Source organism: Labeo rohita, chromosome 14 (genome assembly GCF_022985175.1).
Source record: "Labeo rohita strain BAU-BD-2019 chromosome 14, IGBB_LRoh.1.0, whole genome shotgun sequence".
Classification (NCBI taxonomy): domain Eukaryota; kingdom Metazoa; phylum Chordata; class Actinopteri; order Cypriniformes; family Cyprinidae; genus Labeo; species Labeo rohita.
Window position 1 is genome coordinate 11,343,709 of NC_066882.1, and position 18,544 is coordinate 11,362,252.

Consider the following 18,544-nt stretch of genomic DNA (forward strand, 5'->3'; position numbering starts at 1 on the left):
TTGAGTGCCAGGATAAATTTTAATATAGCTCCGATTGCATTCGTCTGAAAGAAGGAAGTCATATACACCTAGGATGCATGGAGGGTGAGTACATAAGCAGAGCCTGATTTTACCAAGTACGACATGTTCCTGGATCAACATCTTTGTTGACCCTGGAACAACATTGTGATTAACCAATCAGGTTTGAAAAAACAGTTTATAGTTTTTGTAAAGTTTAGGCTTACAATCACTGTTTGCTGCTTGTACATCAGTGTCATTCATCTATCATTTCCTCTGATTTTAGGGATTACTCATAGGTAAGGTTAGGTTGAGGTGTAGGGATGTGGTCAAGATTAAATTTTTGGATTAAAATGTTGTTCCAGGGTCAACAAAATATGCTGACCCAGGAACACATCTAACTCAGGAAAAATCAGGACGTGCGAGTACATAATATGCTACAGTAGTGTTGGGTCCTATCATCAGCCTGCGAGATCGCCAATACATGATATTATCATGCTAATTTATTTAATTATTTACATATTTACATACTATAAGACTAAAAGCAGCCTAACATTATCAAAAAACATCATCACTGATTAGCCTAGCCTAGTCTAGTGCAAGTTTATGCATTTTAAAAAACACTGGCGTTATAACTGAAGCTATCTACAATGTATGATGAATAAATCTCTTACCACACACTGCACACGTCTGCGGTGTGTTACGGCTCTGACGCGGCCTCTCTAGTCAATGCTAGTGTTTATATCTGCCGCGCTGCGGCTCATTGAAGTGTCTGCGCTGCATTGCTAAAGTTAGGCTAATCCCCCACCTTGTCCCTATCCACCCCCTAACCATTCAAATTTCTGTAGGCGGGATTTATTTTAATGATATTTTAAAATGGGCCACGTAGTGACATCATAACATGCGGAAAACAAACGCTGTAGTCCAAAGGAGCTGTTTGTTGTAGTTCTTGGAAAGGGATTTTTAAAAAACGAAATATCTTCCTTTGGAGTGAACTTTGAGATTTGTAACTTTGTAGATCTTTTTTATGCCCAAACATACACACCACACACTGACTAAAATTCAAAAAGTGAAAAAGCATAATAGGGCCCCTTTAGAAACAGTAATATTTTAAGATAGTATTGCAATAAATGACTTGAAATCAAACTGGAAATTTATAACAGGAAAACTATATATGGGAACTCATTTTGGTGTTGTCTATTAACAACACAAATGCTGCCATTAGACGTGTGAAGACAATTATGCACCCTGGAAAAAATGTTTCCCGCTGTGCAACAAATATGTTCCCTCTTCCCGTCATATTCTCAAGGTGATTAATTAGCATTAAGCTGAGGCATGCGAAATTTATGATGGGCATGCTTAAATAGAGTAAACCACTGTGCGTACAGGTAGATAAGGGACAGTTTTGTCAATCAAAGAGGATTTGCTGCGTTAAGATATCAACATGTTATTTTGTGATCAAAGTCTTTAAATAAATACTGCTAAAGGTGTAATTTTCAGAGCGATGTGAATGCATATGTGATGACAGCGGGTTTTTCACACCACTGGGTTTGAGGTATATCCGTGCGAAGAAAATGTGTTGCAAGGCCTTTGTACTTGCATTGAAATCTACCAATTTTACTTTCTTCCCGATTCCCTGAAACCATATGTCAAGTCAATCTGTTTAGAATTTACCAGACCTTTGCAGAAAACTTTAGTCGCCATGGGGGGAACCTGTTTGTGACAAAAATGTTGTCATTGTGACTGTAGTTGCAAAATATTTCATATGGCCATATGCATTCACTGGCTTAATATCTCTGTAACTAGTTGCCTTATGGTTTAGTAAATAGATTGGCTTATGTTTCATTGGTTCATAAAAAGCAGTTGGTGTTTGATTCAGCATGCTGTTCGTTTGTTCAAAGTAGCTGACATCTGTTCCATACTTTAGTAATGCCTCAAGGATGCGTTGTGGTCTTCTCTGTCTGATTCGGAAAGCCAATCCTGAATTGTTCGGAGACTGTGGCACTCTGTCTCAGGCTGCAGATGCTCCAGCTATAGTTTCTGCAATGATTTGGGAGAACCTTGTATCATGCATACTACTGTAGCAACATATATGACTTTAAAACACTAAAAGAAGTCAATATTGTATTATGTGGCTTATTTAGCATTTACAGTACCTTTTTGGATATGGTTTAAGGTTTGTTTTGAGGGGAAGATGATAAGTTAAGGCATTTTCAGTTGCTGTTCAGGAGGTGTAGGTTTTTGGGAATCATTGATTGCCCATCCGTCCATCTTTTCAAATCCTTTAAACAACGTTTTCTTTTTAAAAAAAAAAAAAAAAAGCTTGCAGGCCTATGAATTTCTAGTTAAATATTAAAAGATTATAGACCTGTGAATTCAATAACGATAACACTAAGTGCAAATAGCAATTAGATGCAATTTACACCAAGTGAAAATAGCATACTTTATTAGCAACAGATGTTATTACCACTAAGTAAAAAGTGCAAATATACCCATGCTACTTATGACTGATTTTATGGTCATGGGTCATATTTACACATTTTAATTAAAGTGAAAATAGCAGTATTTTATTAGCAATATGTTATTTACGCTAAGTCCAAAGGTAGATTTTATTTACACTATGTTAAAAAAAGCAGTATTTTCTTTGCAATAAGTGTAAATAAATAGTAGATGCTGTTTATACTTAGTGCAAAAAATGATGAATATTTGCACCTCATTATTGTAGTACATTATAAAACCGCATGCGGTAATAACATATTGAGTGAAAAATGTAGTAATTTCCTAAAATTACTAAATGGATGCCACCTTGCCACCGATCCTGCCCGCAAGGTACTTTATTTTCATTTTTTTTTATATTTCCTTTATTTTATATGAAAATAAATGTCGTTAAGATCTGATGTGATGTGAAAAGAAAGACGAATGAATCTGAAATGGTGGATTTGAACTCGGGTCTCTCGCGTCAAAAGATACCACCTTTCTTGTCTATGCTAACCAGACATTAGTGGGCAGAGCTAGTGTACATAGCCTCTCCCAACAACGAAGGGCTATTTGCACTTAGGGACAGTTTTATTAAACAAGGCAAGAGCACAATTCCAAAACAGCGCCGATGGGAGGGAAAATTTCTTGATAGAAATTTTTTGATAGACCTGGTATTGCGTGACTCCTAGTTGAGGGTTCCAAGTCATCTTTTATTTCCTGAAGCAAATTAAAATAGCATGGCTTGGCAAACAATATGTTCAGATAATGTGTTATTCTGGCATTCCAAATAAATTAATACATGTGGAAAAAATCCTCTGCCTTCTACCCTACACAGTATTTCTGGTAAAAGTGCAGCCATTTCAAGTGCAAAATAGTTTAAGGCATGCTTTTGTTGGCCGTTAAATAATGGCGCAAATGCCAGTAATTTGATGAGCGCAAACATTAGCAAAATGCATTGCGTGATCAATTTCAATAATCTCATAAATCTCATAAAATCCCATAAATTTTGCGTCTGAAAGGGAAACTCCTACAAATGCATATTCAATAGACCAATTCAGTGTTTGCAAACAGTGATGAATTTTTTTCTTTGTGGGCGAAGCTTATCTGGTTGCAGAAAATGACGGTTTTCGAGTAGCAGTAAATTTGAGTTTATAATTAAAAATTCTGATTTATTCTCACAATTCCGAGATTAAATCTCACAATTTTGATAAGAGAAAACAACTCATCATTCTCTCTTTTCCCCCTTGGCTCTGGCTTTTTTACCCTGAGAATTGACTCACTATTGTTAAATCGAGTTATGTAAAATGTTAATAGTAATAGGTTTAAATATTATGCATGCAGTAACTGTAGGGCTAATACAATACGTCCCCTACGAACAGCATATGTGAATATTATGTAGACATATTGTTTAAATCAAATGTATGCTTTTTTGAGCAGTTTTCATCCACAGTGTGTTTGTTTCAATGTCTGCGTTTAACTTTAAATGGCGTCTTTGATGACAGTATACTATAAAAATCATCTGCATTCCGATTCTGGCATCAAAAGACACAAAAATTGTTTGTTTGTTTTTTTTCTCTACCTTTTTCTTGCTGTATAAGAGGGAACGTCCATTCATAAATTTTATGGTCTCATTCGCATCCAGCTATTTTTAGCTGCACAAAACAGCTTGTTTTCCTGTTTGATATTGCAAATTGTTGTGTCTTACCATATTATTTTAATGTATTATCTTAATTATGAGCACACTGGTTTGTAGTGCAAACAGTTTTACCTTATGGCGGAAAATGAACCAGATGTCTCACCCATAGGCTTACTTCCACGTTAAAGAAAAAGGTGGATAATATATGAAATATAATAAACTGCATTTCTATAGTTGACATTTCAAACATTCATCCATCCATCCGATTTGAACCTTGTGATTTATGTAGTACACAAAGAGATACAGACCAACAAGCAGCAAACTCCCTGTAAGCCAAGTAAGTTCACTCAGCAGGTCGTCTCGTTAACGCCTCCAGGCATAAAGTATAGTGTCTACCTGAATGGAATGTTTGTCAAGATTATGTTTCATATGCCATATCAGAAATAAAATCAGACAACAGTAGTTGGCTACATTTTGCTTTTTCAGCACAAATAATGCTAAAACAACATTTCAGCGTGAGTTTCCAGCTAATCTATATACACATTCTCAAGTACTGTGGACTTACATTTTTTCAGCCACTGTATTGAGCGTTTTGATTTCCCCTATTTTTTTTCGAGTGGTCCGCCTCTTCCTCCTTAAATTGTCTGTGCTAGCAGAGGCTATAAAGCAAGGCATAAAACACAAAAGGAAGTGTTATCTGTTCTCCAACTTTATCATTTTTTACAGTTGTTAATGAGGAAGATTTAATGCTTTGCACTGCGTTTGTATCTGTGCAGCCTGAGGTTACAGATGTGATTGTTATCCGGTGTGCTATAAGCTAACGGCTACTGAATAGCGGCGCCTCGTCATGCCCTTGTCACTGCATTTGTTAATAAGCCACAGGACTATTAGTTTTACCTGAGTCAGGTAATCATTACTAAACCAATTTAATTTCCGTGCTGGGGAAATTATTGGCAAGGAGAGAACAGGGCAGGCAGAGATGAATCTGAATTCCACTTATGTAATGAAATGTGTGTGGAGTATTGATCCCAAAGGTTGTTTTCCAGGTGTCTTGCACTAGTGTCTGCTCTGCATTAAAGTAATGGCTTTATAATTTGGCATTTGTCTCCCTCCGTCTTCACTAGATGGATGCATTGTCAAATAATATAATATGATACACATGCAAATGCACTTTTCGTTTACATTTGTGAGGTGTCTATAATTCTGTACGGACAGAACAGATTTGTAATTGCTTGAAGCAGTGGGTCTCAACCTTTTTGACTCGAAAGTCTCCACTGTCCAACACAATTTTCAAAGACTCCCTCATTTTTATTTTAATTAAAATTTTTGACTTTTTTTTTTTAATTAAAGCTGCTTGTTTTAAATGTTTTTTTTAATTAAGATGGAGGGAGTGTTGATATATTAAAAGTAATTATCACTATTCATTTTGTGATTTCAGACGTGTCAAGAACTATTTGGTGGTGGTGGTGGGGGTATATATATATATATATATATATATATATATATATATATATTTTTTTTTAAAGCCACTTGTTTTCAAACTGTGTTATTAACAGTTACAGTTAAGGTCAAAAGTTTACATCCCCTCTTCAGAATTATTATAAATTGTTATTATTTAATCAAAATAAGAGAGATCATACAAAATGCATGTTATTTTTTATTTAGTACTGACCTAAATAAGATATTTCACATAAAAGGTGTTTACATATAGTCCACAAGAGAAAACTATAGTTGAATTTATTCAAAAGTTTACATACACTTGATTCTTAACACTGTGTTGTTACCTGATCCACAGTTGTTTTTAGTTGTTCATGAGTCCCTTGTTTGTCCTGAACAGTTAAACTGCCTGCTGTTCTTCAGAAAAATCCTTCAGGTCCCACAAATTATTTGGTTTTCCAGCAGTTTTGTGTATTTGAACCCTTTCCAACAATGACTGTATGAGAGATCCAACTTTTCACACTGAGGACAACTGAGGGACTCATATGCAACTATTACAGAAGGTTCAAATGCTCGCTGATGCTCCAGAAGGAAACACGATGCGTTAACAGCTGGGGGTGAAAAATTTTTGCATTTGAACATCAGGGTAAATGTAACATATTTTGTCTTCTGGGAAACATGTAATCTTCTGTAGCCTCTGAAGGGCAGAACTAAATGAAAAAATATGATATTTAGGCAAAATAGGAAAAATGTTCACATCTCCATTCTGTTCAAAAGTTTTCACCCCCTGACTCTTCATGCATGTTTTTTCCTTCTGGAGCATCAGTGAGTGTTTGAACCTTCTGTAATAGTTGCATATGAGTTCCTCAGTTGTCCTTAGTGTGAAAAGATGGATCTTAAAATGATACAGTCATTGTTGGAACAGGTTCAAATGCTGGAAAACCAAAGACTTTGTGGGACCTGAAGGATTTTTCTAAAGAACAGCAGGCAGTTTAACTGTTCAGGACAAACAATGAACAACCATCACTGAAGAGTAAAAACAAAACAAAAAAAACAGCTGTGGATCATTCAGGTAACAAAACAGTATGAATCAAGGGGATCTAAACTTTTGAACCGGGTCATTTTTATAAATTCAGCTATTATTTTCTCTCGTGGACTATATGTAAAAATCTTTTATGTGAAATATCTCATTCAGGTCAGTACTAAATAAACCATAACATGCATTTTGTATGATCCCTCTTATTTTGGTAAAATAATTAACATTTTTAATGATTCTGATGTGCAAACTTTTGACTTCACCTGTATTTAGGGAGAAAATACATATTTTTATTTTATATAAGAATATTTTATAGGAATTAAGTTTTAGTCATTTTAGTTCAAATGAGTGCGTATTTTGTTATATTAATTACAGTTTATTAATTTAAATACTTTTTAGTCACATAGGGGGAGGATAGGTCACAAAAAAAATGACCTTGATGTCATTGCAAACCTATATGAGGTTCTGTCTTCTGCAGGCTCAAAAGAAGACAAAAGAAGAATGATGGACTCTCAATTAAACATTTTTAAAATAACATTCTTTTGTTTTCCGCAGAAGTCGTACAGGTTTGGAATGAGATGAGGGTGAATAAAGTGATGACTTTATCTTTGAATAATGAATTTTAATTTTTGGGTGAACTATCCCTTTAGGCAGAAAAGGAAGGGATGGAGAGGATTCTCTAAGAATAAATTTCGTGAACTCTGTGTGCACTGTTAGAGTTTATTTGCACACACTGTTTGTGTTGTTTTACTGCATGGTTCACTAAAGGAATTGTGCAAAATGGCCCCAAAATCTCATCTAAACAGCTTTTAAAAAGTAATCTTGCAAGGATTCGTCTGTTTGTGCATTTATACATTATTACTTGATTCTGAAGTGTGGAACTCAGTTATGCTGATTATCATCTTTCTGGTGTTTAAATAAAAATATACTGTAATTCTTCTTCTTTTTTTTTTTTTTTTTTTACCAGCCAGTTCAGTTGTAACCCAAGCAATTTCAATAATTGACTAGGCTTAAAGAAACAGAAATGAAAGAAGGCAGAAGATGTTCTAGTTTTTTTTTTTTTTTTTTTTTTTTTTATGTTGCCTTGCTCAAAGAAAGAGCAGCATCTTGACGATGCATCCGTGTAAGATGAAAGCCTAATTATTCACAAAAGGAGGAGGAAAAGAACAAGTTTAATTGGGCTGAGAATGAATCTATGCAGGGAGAATGCTACTATTGTGATAGATGGCATGTGTATCTCCTTAGACACTGCAGAGGGAATTATAATGTTGGGGGTGTGGATGGTGGGTGCCAGCTACCGTGACTCACAGTTGCTTGGTCAGAAAAAAAGAGAGAAAATGACAGAGGGAGAAACCAAAAGAGAGAGATACAATCAGCCAGTTAATCATTAAGGTTGCGCCCAGCAGGAAGTTTTAACTGAACCACACTTAAATCTTCCTCACTGTTCACTACACTATAGACAGCTACATAATTATTGAGTCCATTAGCTATGTTACTGTCCAAGCTGTGAATTCAACTTACTCAAAATACTATTGCAAAAACAATTTGAGAACAAAGCGGCTTTTTCAACTCATGTTTTGAAAAGAACAAAATAATCACTTCCAGAGAAATTGGCACAAAAAGAAATGGAAATGGAAGCCACAGTGACGCTTTTATTAAACGTAATAAATTATTAGTGGTATAGAGCATGGCCATAAAAATGACTAACTTCATGTTTGCTAGAGATTACCATTGATGTAATAGTATCAGACTGTTTTTTATCAGCCTGTGCTTCATACAAAAATCTCACTGGATTATTATAATTAATGGCAAAATGTTTAGAAATGTAAACTGATATTTCCTACTGACACACTACAGCAAAAGATAGAAATAACTTACTTTAAACCATTTTTTAGCTGGTGAAAATACTAGTGGCCTAAGACTTTTGTACCGTACTGTATGTATATATATATATATATATATATATATATAGAGTCAAACCAAAATTTATTCAGACACCTTCAACGTTTTTCACATTATCATAGTTTATTCGCTATAGTTTAGAAAATGGTAATAAATTATGATACAAACTCATAGTTAAACTGTGTCAGAACAAATTCATCTTGATAATGTCAGATAACTTCGATAGAAAGGTATGTAATGGATTACAATCAACCAAAAATTCAGACTATTGGTATGACAATATTTATACAACTATCAATGCTTGTTGACTATCAGTTTTGTTCAGTCTGCAGTGTACAAAGGTCACATTAGCAATTAAAGAAAAAAACACTTAAGGAAAACATGGTCAGGTCGAAGTGTATGAGTAGTTTTTGGTCCAAACTTTTTATCAGTTTTTCTGGTAGTACACTGTATGAAGAATTTTTGGGTGTAGTATGTCACAGTTTACTTTATTTTGCTATCCTCACTTACATAAATGAAATATAATGTCCTGCACACAAGTAAAAAATATATAAAAAATTCTAATGAATATTTTTTTTTTATAAAAAAAAAAAATGTTTTTTGAGTCTGCATTTATTTGTACAAAATATAATAAAAACAGAAATATTGTGAAATGTGTGTCACACACACACACACACACACACATATATATATATATATATACATATATATATATTTTTTTTTTCTTTGGAGGCTGCATTTTTTTGTTCAAAATACAGTACAAACAGAAATATTGTGAAGTATTATTACAATTTAAATTTAATTAAATCAAATTATTACAATGTAGTTGATTTGTAGTCTTTTACCACAAAAGTTTACATTATTTTTACCGTTTTTGAAAGAAGTCTCTTATGTGCACAAAGAGTGTATTTAATTGATTTAAAGCACAATTATATTTTAAAATGAACAGTAATATAGTAAAATCTTATTGCTTTTTAAAAAAACTGTTTTCTATTATAATATATTATAAAATGTAATGTATTCCTGTCATCTGTAAATCTGTTGTGTTGATTAATATTTTTGTGGAAACGGTAATATTTTTTTCAGGATTATTTGATAAATAGAAAGTTCAAAAGAACACCATTTATTTTAAATAATAAATACATTAATAATGTTACAAAAAAGGTCATTTTTGTACATCTTGGTGTCTACATACAGTATTTGTAATGTAATATTCCGATATAACAATTCTTGGTTGAAAACCGGGCGTATTGGGTACCAACAGTATTACCAGTTTGATTCTTCAGCTTTTGGTCTGTGGTAACTAGAATGTGTCAGCTTTGGTGAAAAATGATTTATGAATGCTATCCTGATGAAAAAATGAATTGAACTAATAGCGAGACCAAAATCGTCGCCATCAGTTTACGGTGGGTAATAAAAAATTCAAAGAGGGTTTAATGCTACAGCACCAAACTAATACAAATCAAAATGGTTCTTACATTATTTAGAAGGAAGAGATCTACTCTACCTTAAGTCTGCAGATATTACCTCCAGCCTTTAAAAGCTAAAAGCGCGCAGCCCTGACAACCGCACAGTGAGCCATTACAGCTCAGAGGAAAGTGCCACTGCCATGAGAGTGTAATTTGGACTCAATTAAATCAACTCCCCGCTGTTAAGGTCCTCAGTATCGCTCTATCACAAGGCTCCAGAAGGCCCCTGTCCTCACATCTCGAAGCAGATATGGACATAATTATTTCCTTAATTGCAAACTTCACTTTTGCCTCAGACTGAACAGCCATCTTGAGAATTTTTAAGCGACAGCGTTGTTAGTTTTCCAGACCTGGAGGATGATGGGGATAATGGATTGTATGAAAGCGGAAGAGAAAGCCTTCCCTCAGACTGACACGTATAAGTACACACATGCACAGAGCCATCACGCATCCACAGGTAGCTGCTGTATTGGCAGCTCGTCTTGTATTTTCAAGATGAGAATCTATATCGCACGTGTCCTGCTGTCACAGGATGTGAGAGGCACATCTGGAGCTCTACGCGTGCACGTTTCAGATGAGGGGAATTCAATACGGCATTGTTATAATTCCCCACTCAATTAAATGAAAGTGCCTGTGGAATCCTCATATGTACACTTCATTTATCAAAATAACACAGACATGGAGTAGAAGTCTGATATGTGTATTTATACAGTCGGAAAACAAATACCCAGGTTATGCTAGCTCTCTCTCTGCTTTGTTTCCCTAGTCTGCTGTATTATCCCAAGCCTTTATTAAGTATTGATCAAGCTCTGTTTAAAGAAGGATTACATGATCAGAGAGACGGCAGTGGAATGAGCCTGACTTGTTCTTTAATTAAACATATCAGGAGTAATTGAATGACACACTGTAGATGGGTCCTTCTGTCACTCTTTCGCCATTGACGGTTAGGGTATCTCATTGCACTGAGCGGGTCTGTTGTTTAATTGAACGTGTAAAGACCGCTGTAGTCATCAGTATGGAGTCGCTTAATTCAGTAGTAGTTGGTTTGTACAGTGATTGTACAGTGACACCCTAAGATCTTGAGTTAAAGCCAAGGCAGTCGGTGTGACATCAGCTGTCAACTGTATTTTTTTCTATTTCTATTTATGTTTAGTTTGTGTTGATTAGGGATGTCACAATACTCAATATAATATCGAACCGTTCGTTGCAACATCCACGGTTCAATACGTGCTTGTGAATTGCGGTTTTTCGGTTTTGCATTTAAATAATTTCCTTGTTTTATTTCTCTCGAAATTTGCTGTGTGTGCCCGTGATTTCACGTGCTGAGATGAGGAAACGCCTCCCTGTTTATATTTGAAAAAGCAACACTTGCAGAGCATCTTCCCTTCTAATGAAATGCAATAAAAACCCTTTCTAAACTTGTTGTCCAACAAAAGAGAACATTATAACTTATTTTTACTTTACGGCATCAGTCGAGTGTTTGAAATAACCTCCTTTTGTGTGTGGATTTTCTGTACGAGGGCGCCCTCTGGAGTCCAGTATGAATAAAACCCATTCTATTTTGCGTAAAAAGCAGAAAAATAATACTTCTCTCAAAAGAAATATTAAAGGAGAAGTCCACTTCCAAAACATAGATTCACATATAATGTACTCACCCCCTTGTCACCCAAGATGTTCATGTCTTTCTTTCTTTAGTCGTAAAGAAATTATTTTTTGAGGAAAACATCTCAGCATTTTTCTCCATATAATGGACTTATATGGTGCCCTGATTTTGAACTTCCAAACTGCAGTTTATATGCAGCTTCAAACAATCCCAAATGCGGTTGTAAACGATCCCAGCCGAGAAAGAAGGGTCTTATCTAGCGTAACGAGCGGTTATTTTAATAAAAATAATAAAATTGATATACTTTTTAATGCCAAGCGCTTGTCTTGTCTTACTCTGCCTGGACTGTTTTTTTTTTTCCGGTTCATGACAGGGTATGTTTTTGCATGTTCACTTTGCAAAGACTGGGTCGGTACTTCTGCAGTGATGTAGGATGATTTTGAAATGATTTTTGAAGTTGAGGGAGAAAATACAATTAGAGTTTTTCGACATACCCTAACTGTCTTGAGTCAGAATACACAGAGTTCAGGAAGAATAAGACTAGACGAGCATTTAAGATTAAAAAGTATTTAAATTGTATTTTTTTAAATGAAAATAACAGATTGTTTCGCTAGATAAGACCCTTCTTCCTCAGCTGGGATTGTTTACAACCGCATTTGGGATCGTTTGAACCCGCATTTAAACTGCATTTTGGAAGTTCAAAATCGGGGCACCATATCAGTCCATTATATGGAGAAAAATGCAGAAATGTTTTCCTCAAAAAACATAATTTATTTACGACTGAATAAAGAAAGACATGAACATCTTAAACATTAATTTTTCATACATATATGTGATATTTGATGAGAAAAAATGTATAGTACAAAAATAAAATGACACAAATATTAGCCTACAAAATATAACATAAGTGTGTAAATCACTTGTTTTTCTAAAGAAACATTGTCCAATAGCGACACCAGCTCCCAAGTTACAGTGGGAGTTCGCATTTCTCTCGCCTTTCCTGAGCCTAATGAGTTTTAACAGACCCCCTAAATTATGCGGTGAGTTTGATGGGGGGTAATTGAGAATGAATGGGTGAAAGTCATGTGGAAGGAGGCAATGCCTCCATCCCGATACGATTGGATATGACTGATTATGTTCAGCTGTGATTGGTTCATATGGTAAATCCAGCCTCTTGTGCATTTGCGAATCAGTCTGAATGAACAATAGTGGTGTTAATCAGAAGACTAATTTTAAAAGTACACTCTAAAAAATGCTGGGTTAAAAACAACCCAACTTGGGTTATTTGGCAACCCAGTGCCAGGAATATTGGACAGAAAACATGCTGGGTTATTTAAGCCCAGCTGGTCCGGATTAAATGTTTTTACCCAACATGCTGAGTCGTTTTATTTAAGTCAACTATTGTTTAAAAAATATATTGCTATCTTAAAATGGGCTGAAATTTAAAAACCACACCCACTTTGTTTCACTCATAGCTGAAAGATGCCGTGACTCCAAAACCTGCCCATAAACAAAAAGTGCTGAGATTAGAGAACACATTTCAACATCAAATTAAATTAAATTCAGTATTATAACAAATAAACATTTTTTGTTTATGTTATGCAAGGCAAATGGCGTTTCCATTATGTGAAACAACCGCAGCTGACGCAGCTGACTGACATCTCGTCCTTGTATGTTGTGTTGCGTATCACAATAAATCAGAAGTGCACCAAAGTGGCCACGCTGAGAACCACTCTCTGTTGTAGAGGACATTCTGAAAAACGCCAGGTTATTTTTTAACCCAAATGCTAGGATCAGCCTGTTGGGTCATTTTACTGGGTTGGTTTTGTAATATCAGTAATTAAAATAATGCTGGGTTATTAGCACAATTTTAGTGAAAAGTGATTACAGAGAATGACTGAATACACTTAAATTAAATATATATATATATATATATATATTTCTAAAAAGCTTGTTAAACAAGTTTAAATGTATATAATATTATAAACTATTCTGTAATTACCAAATAAATTCAATTTGTCTTGTATTTTTGTCCATGAGTGTTGTTTCTTTATAATAAATGTTCTTCTTTTGATTATTGCTGTTATCCCTATAATTCTGCAGCTCATTTTAAGCCAGCAATATAATAATTTTCAAACAATAGTTGACTTAAATAAAACAACCCAGCATGTTGGGTAAAAACATTTAATAACCCAAATGTGTTCTGTCCAATGTTTACCCACTGCTGGGTTGCCAATAGCCCAAGCTGGGTTGTTTTTAACCCAGCATTTTTTAGAGTGCAAGTGAACAACTCACACACTTAGATGTAACCACTTTGTTACATCAAAATAAGACTTAAAATGACATGAAAACATAATCTGTGGGCGTTATAGTGAGTATATGATTAACAAATAAATTATTGTTTAAATTGTTACTGCTTGAGTTATTCTTTTGAAATGTAAAATGCTTGAAAACACTAACTGATAAATTTCACACTTGGCTTTTATAAATAAAACTATAAAATAGATTTTTCCTCTTCTTTTTCCTGATAGTGTAAGTAATGTTTACTTAAACACGAAAATTCGACTGGGACATGAATTTACATTTGATTAACAAAAAAAAAAAACTGAGGACTTTGCCTCCTCATTTCTGTACATCACCACATACCACTGATATATATATATATATATATATCAAAAGCATAAATCCAACCCTCAAACTTTTCAAAAGTACGTATCTCTGTATTACATATCTTTTTTTTCTCATAAAAAATGTACTTTTAAAAAATGTACTTTCATGTAAGATGCAGTCATATCTGATTTATTTTAAATGAGGGTTGTCAGTGTTGTCCTTGGAAAATTCATCAGTCACAGAATGATTTTGAGGTGATTTTAGCATTATTATAGTGTTTAGGGAACAAATAATTAGATATTCATTTTACATATCATATAGACTCTCTGCAGCTGAACTCTTTTCATCTCTGTCTCTCTCTGTCTCTCTTTCTCTACATAGAGATGCACATATATTATCAATGGCTGCTCTCTTCTTGGCTCTCCATTAGACAGTCATTGAGTAGTCACACTGCAAGACCACAACCAAAAATTCTCTGAAATTAATCTCTCACGGCCAAAAAACCTTTAGCGTACAGCCGGCATATGCGAGGTGCACGTGTGTGAAAATATGATTTCCCTTTAGTGTTTTCGGCAGAGAGATAGATTATTCACTCACACTTACTCTCTAAATCTTTTCTGTCTGGTTTGCGTCTCAGTTTCTCTTGCTCTTTCACACACTTGATCTCTTATTCATTCACTCATTCACTCACTCACTCACTCACTCACTTACCCGCTCATTCGTTCAGTTACTCGTCTACGCACACATGCACACACTGGGCAAAGGAGGCTGGATATAATCAATCATTTTGGAGAAAATCACAGCACGCAATCTCCTCTGCTCAAACCTGCATAAATGTGGTATTAGGGACACGGGTGTCACTGGCTTGATGAATCACCAGAGGACTAACGATTATGGAGATCACTATTGACTGGTCATTCATCTCCATGGCTTTCAGATTCATGCTTGTAGATCGTGGCATGCTCTGCTTTTATTCCTGCAAGCTATTCTTACAAGTGTCCTGGTTGGAGGGTGTTAGGTGGTTGCACATTAAAACGTTTTGACATAGGTGTCTTTTCTGTACAGTATAATTGATAATAGCAGTCATAAATTCAGTAGGTTTAGGAATCAATGGCTGTGCTCCTCTTTGCTCTCCATTAGACAGTCATTGAGTAGCCACACTGCAAGATTACAACCAAAAAATTCTTAAATTAATCTCAGCCAAAAAACCTTTGCAAAGCATACATATACTTTAAATTTCCCCTAAGTTGGACATTTAATAGACTTGCTGCTTCATCTAGTTAGAATATACCATTTCACAGTGAACAAAATAAGCCTTAACAGTAAGTAGCTCATCAGCGGCCAAGTTTTTGAAAACACTGTCAGCTCAGATGAAGCAATTCCTCTTGTTAACCACACTATATTTGGAAGGTTACTCTGTGCCATGGTGAGTCTTTGGAAGTCATCTAGAGACATCAGACTTAATTAGGAAACACTGATTCTGTGAAATGCCATTTCAAGGTCACTGTAAAATGCATCAGCATTTTCAAACATGTACATTTTTCACTGATGTGTTACTGTATATTACTATATTATTGTATATTACTATATTATTATATTATTATATTTTACCCCTTCAAATGTTTTTGCTTTTTCAATCTTTAAATAGACCACTGTTCTGCTTATCAAACAAAGGCTTTGGTCACAGTTTTTATAGTTGTGAAGCGGATGTTCAAATACTACCAAAGGTAGTGGCAGAACTGGGGACGAACATACTGTATACACAACCAGTCAAAAGTTTTATAACAGTAAGATGTTTTTTTTAATTAAGTCTCTTCTGTTTACCAAGTCTGCATTTATTTGATTCAAAGTACAGCAAAAAAAAATTCTGTAAAATTTTGAAATAATTTTACTATTTAAAATAACCATTTTCTATTTGAATTTATTTTAAAATGTAATTTATTCCTGTGATTTCAAAGCTGAATTTTTAGCGTCTCCAGTCACAGCATCCTTTCTAATATTTTTTTTCCAGGTTTCTTTGATGAATAAAAAGTTCAGAAGAACAGCATTTATCTGAAATAGAAATCTTTTGTAACATTTATAAATGTCTTTTTCATAACTTTTGATCAATTTAAAGCAAGTTAAAAATCTGTCTCCAAGCTTTTGAATGGTTCATTTTTACAACAGTTTTTTTTTTTTTTTTTCCAGATAAATAAGACCCTTCTTCCTTGACTGTGATTGTTTACAACCGCATTTGGGATTGTTTGAAGCCACATTTAAAATACATTTTGGAAGTTATTTTGGAAGAACTCAGGGCACCATAACATTCCACTACATGGAAAAAATTCTGAAATGTTTTCTTTAAAAAAACATAATTTCTTTACGACTGAAGAAAGAAAGACATGAACATCTTGAATGACAAGGGGCGAGTACATTATCTGTCCATTTTTGTTCTGGAAGTGGACTTCCAGAATCAGAATATTGTTGTGCATGAAAACGTACTGAATGAGAGCGCAGTAATGGCTGCTGAAAATTCAGCTTTGCCACGGGAATAAATTACATTTAAAAATGTCTTGAAATCTATAACATTTTCAGAATATTGCTCTTTTTACTGCATGATGAAATAAACAGCTTTGTTGAGCATGAAACAAATCATGAATAAACAACAGAAATTATAGCTGTAAAATTTAGATCTGATCTAATGCGACCTGATTAGATTTAAAATACAACCAGAATTACATGCAGCAACCACAGCACCAGCGAATACAAAAGCAACTGTAAAATCAGCTCTTCTCTTTTAGCAGTTAAATTTGGTATATTCCTCCTCTGAGAGTAACCTGAACAGAGTGCAGCTCCTCATTTTCCCTCATGGACCGTAACTCTTTGCCCCTTACAATTGCTTCGCTATTTACCGCCTCAGATACTGTTGTACATGGAAATAGCAGGTGACATACATAGTAAGATTCATTGTCAAGTTCAGTTACGTTGACTGGTGACCATCCATTCACACAGATCCAGGCAGGATGTTGATAACACTACCATTCAGAACCGAATGTGATGTTTATGCAATTTGGTGTTTAAAATAGTATAAGTAAATACTTATTAAGTAAACTTTATAACCTTTGTTATGACAGAAAAAGGGAGATTATTATATATCCTTACCGATTTCCCAGTCTAAACATTCATGTTATTCTCAGCTATGTCAAAGAACAGCTACTGTATGTCTAGAGGATAACTTTTATATTGCAATCAATGGAAATTGTTTTTTTATTTAAATACTGTATGTGCATGTACCACCCTCAGATTCCATGTCCAAATCGTTTGTTTTCAAACAGACAGATGTGCCCTCATCTAATATGAGAAATTACACTGTTACTCATCCCCACTAGAGGGTACAAATGAGTCCAGCAGTGGTAAAGTGATGGATTAGCCTGAAAGAGAGACATTTAGTACTGTCCTAGAAATTGTGTTTTTGAGGATCTGGGCAGACCTTATTCACAGCAATGTTTGCACAAGGTCTGTAAACAGCAAGCGCTGTTTACAATGCTTGTTATGAAGTTTAATATGAAATGTTGTTGCTTTGACATTCATGTTTGTCTGAAGCAGTTACTGCAACACATTTACTGTTATTCAGTCAATGCCAGATATTGTGTTATACAATGCACATTGCAATCAAATTATAGGAATGTAGCATTTTTCATGAAAAAAAAAAAAAAAAGTTTCACTGACATGGTGAAAAAAAAATGACATACTTACATACACTTGAGTATAAACTGATACAATTTTGGGCCAGCTCGGCTCCTCTGCAGATGGAAGCGTTTCACTTTTCTGTTGCTGTCCTTCAGTTGCAGACTACTGATCAAGCTGGCTTTCATGCAGATAATAGCACTTCCTGTTGGGAGAGAGTTTGATGTTTGGCATGAAGACTTGGATATAAAGCTCTGGTGAGTGGAACAGCTTGCCTTGGGAGATAACTCCATCTCAGCATGAGGTCTTGAGGGCTGGGACGCAGGAGGAGGGTGAGGAGAGTACTACCGCTCCCCCTGCTGAGTCCAAAACCTCTGGACTCGAACTCTGGATTCTGTTCTCGCTGGACTCCATGACATGCAAAGGGCGAGTGAAGATAAAAGAGTAATTCAGAGAAAGAATGAGGAGATAAAAGTGGAGTTTGTAATGGAAAAGAAAGGAGCTGAAAACAATATGAGGACAGAGGAGACAGAAGAATGAGTCGGAGAAAAAGACGGCTAGACGGGCGTGGGGGAGGAGAAATGGGGGCGACTGAAGGGAAAACAAGAGATATAGGAAGAGAGCGAAAAACAGAGGAGGGCAAAGGGAACGACAGACGCCTCAAGCTCTCTTTCGAGTGGGATTAAGTAGCTGGGGCTTTTGTAATTAAT

At 35.0% G+C, this 18,544-nt stretch overlaps 1 long non-coding RNA gene across 1 annotated transcript; it reads right to left on the reverse strand.

Annotated features, from left to right (window-relative positions):
* Positions 1-1,947: 1,947 nt before the first annotated feature.
* On the reverse strand, positions 1,948-18,051 carry LOC127175953 (uncharacterized). The gene is made up of 3 exons (XR_007829047.1): positions 17,904-18,051; positions 2,154-2,279; positions 1,948-2,037 (listed from the first exon to the last, which is right to left on the reverse strand). It is a non-coding gene; the product is annotated as an uncharacterized LOC127175953 (long non-coding RNA).
* Positions 18,052-18,544: the final 493 nt, after the last annotated feature.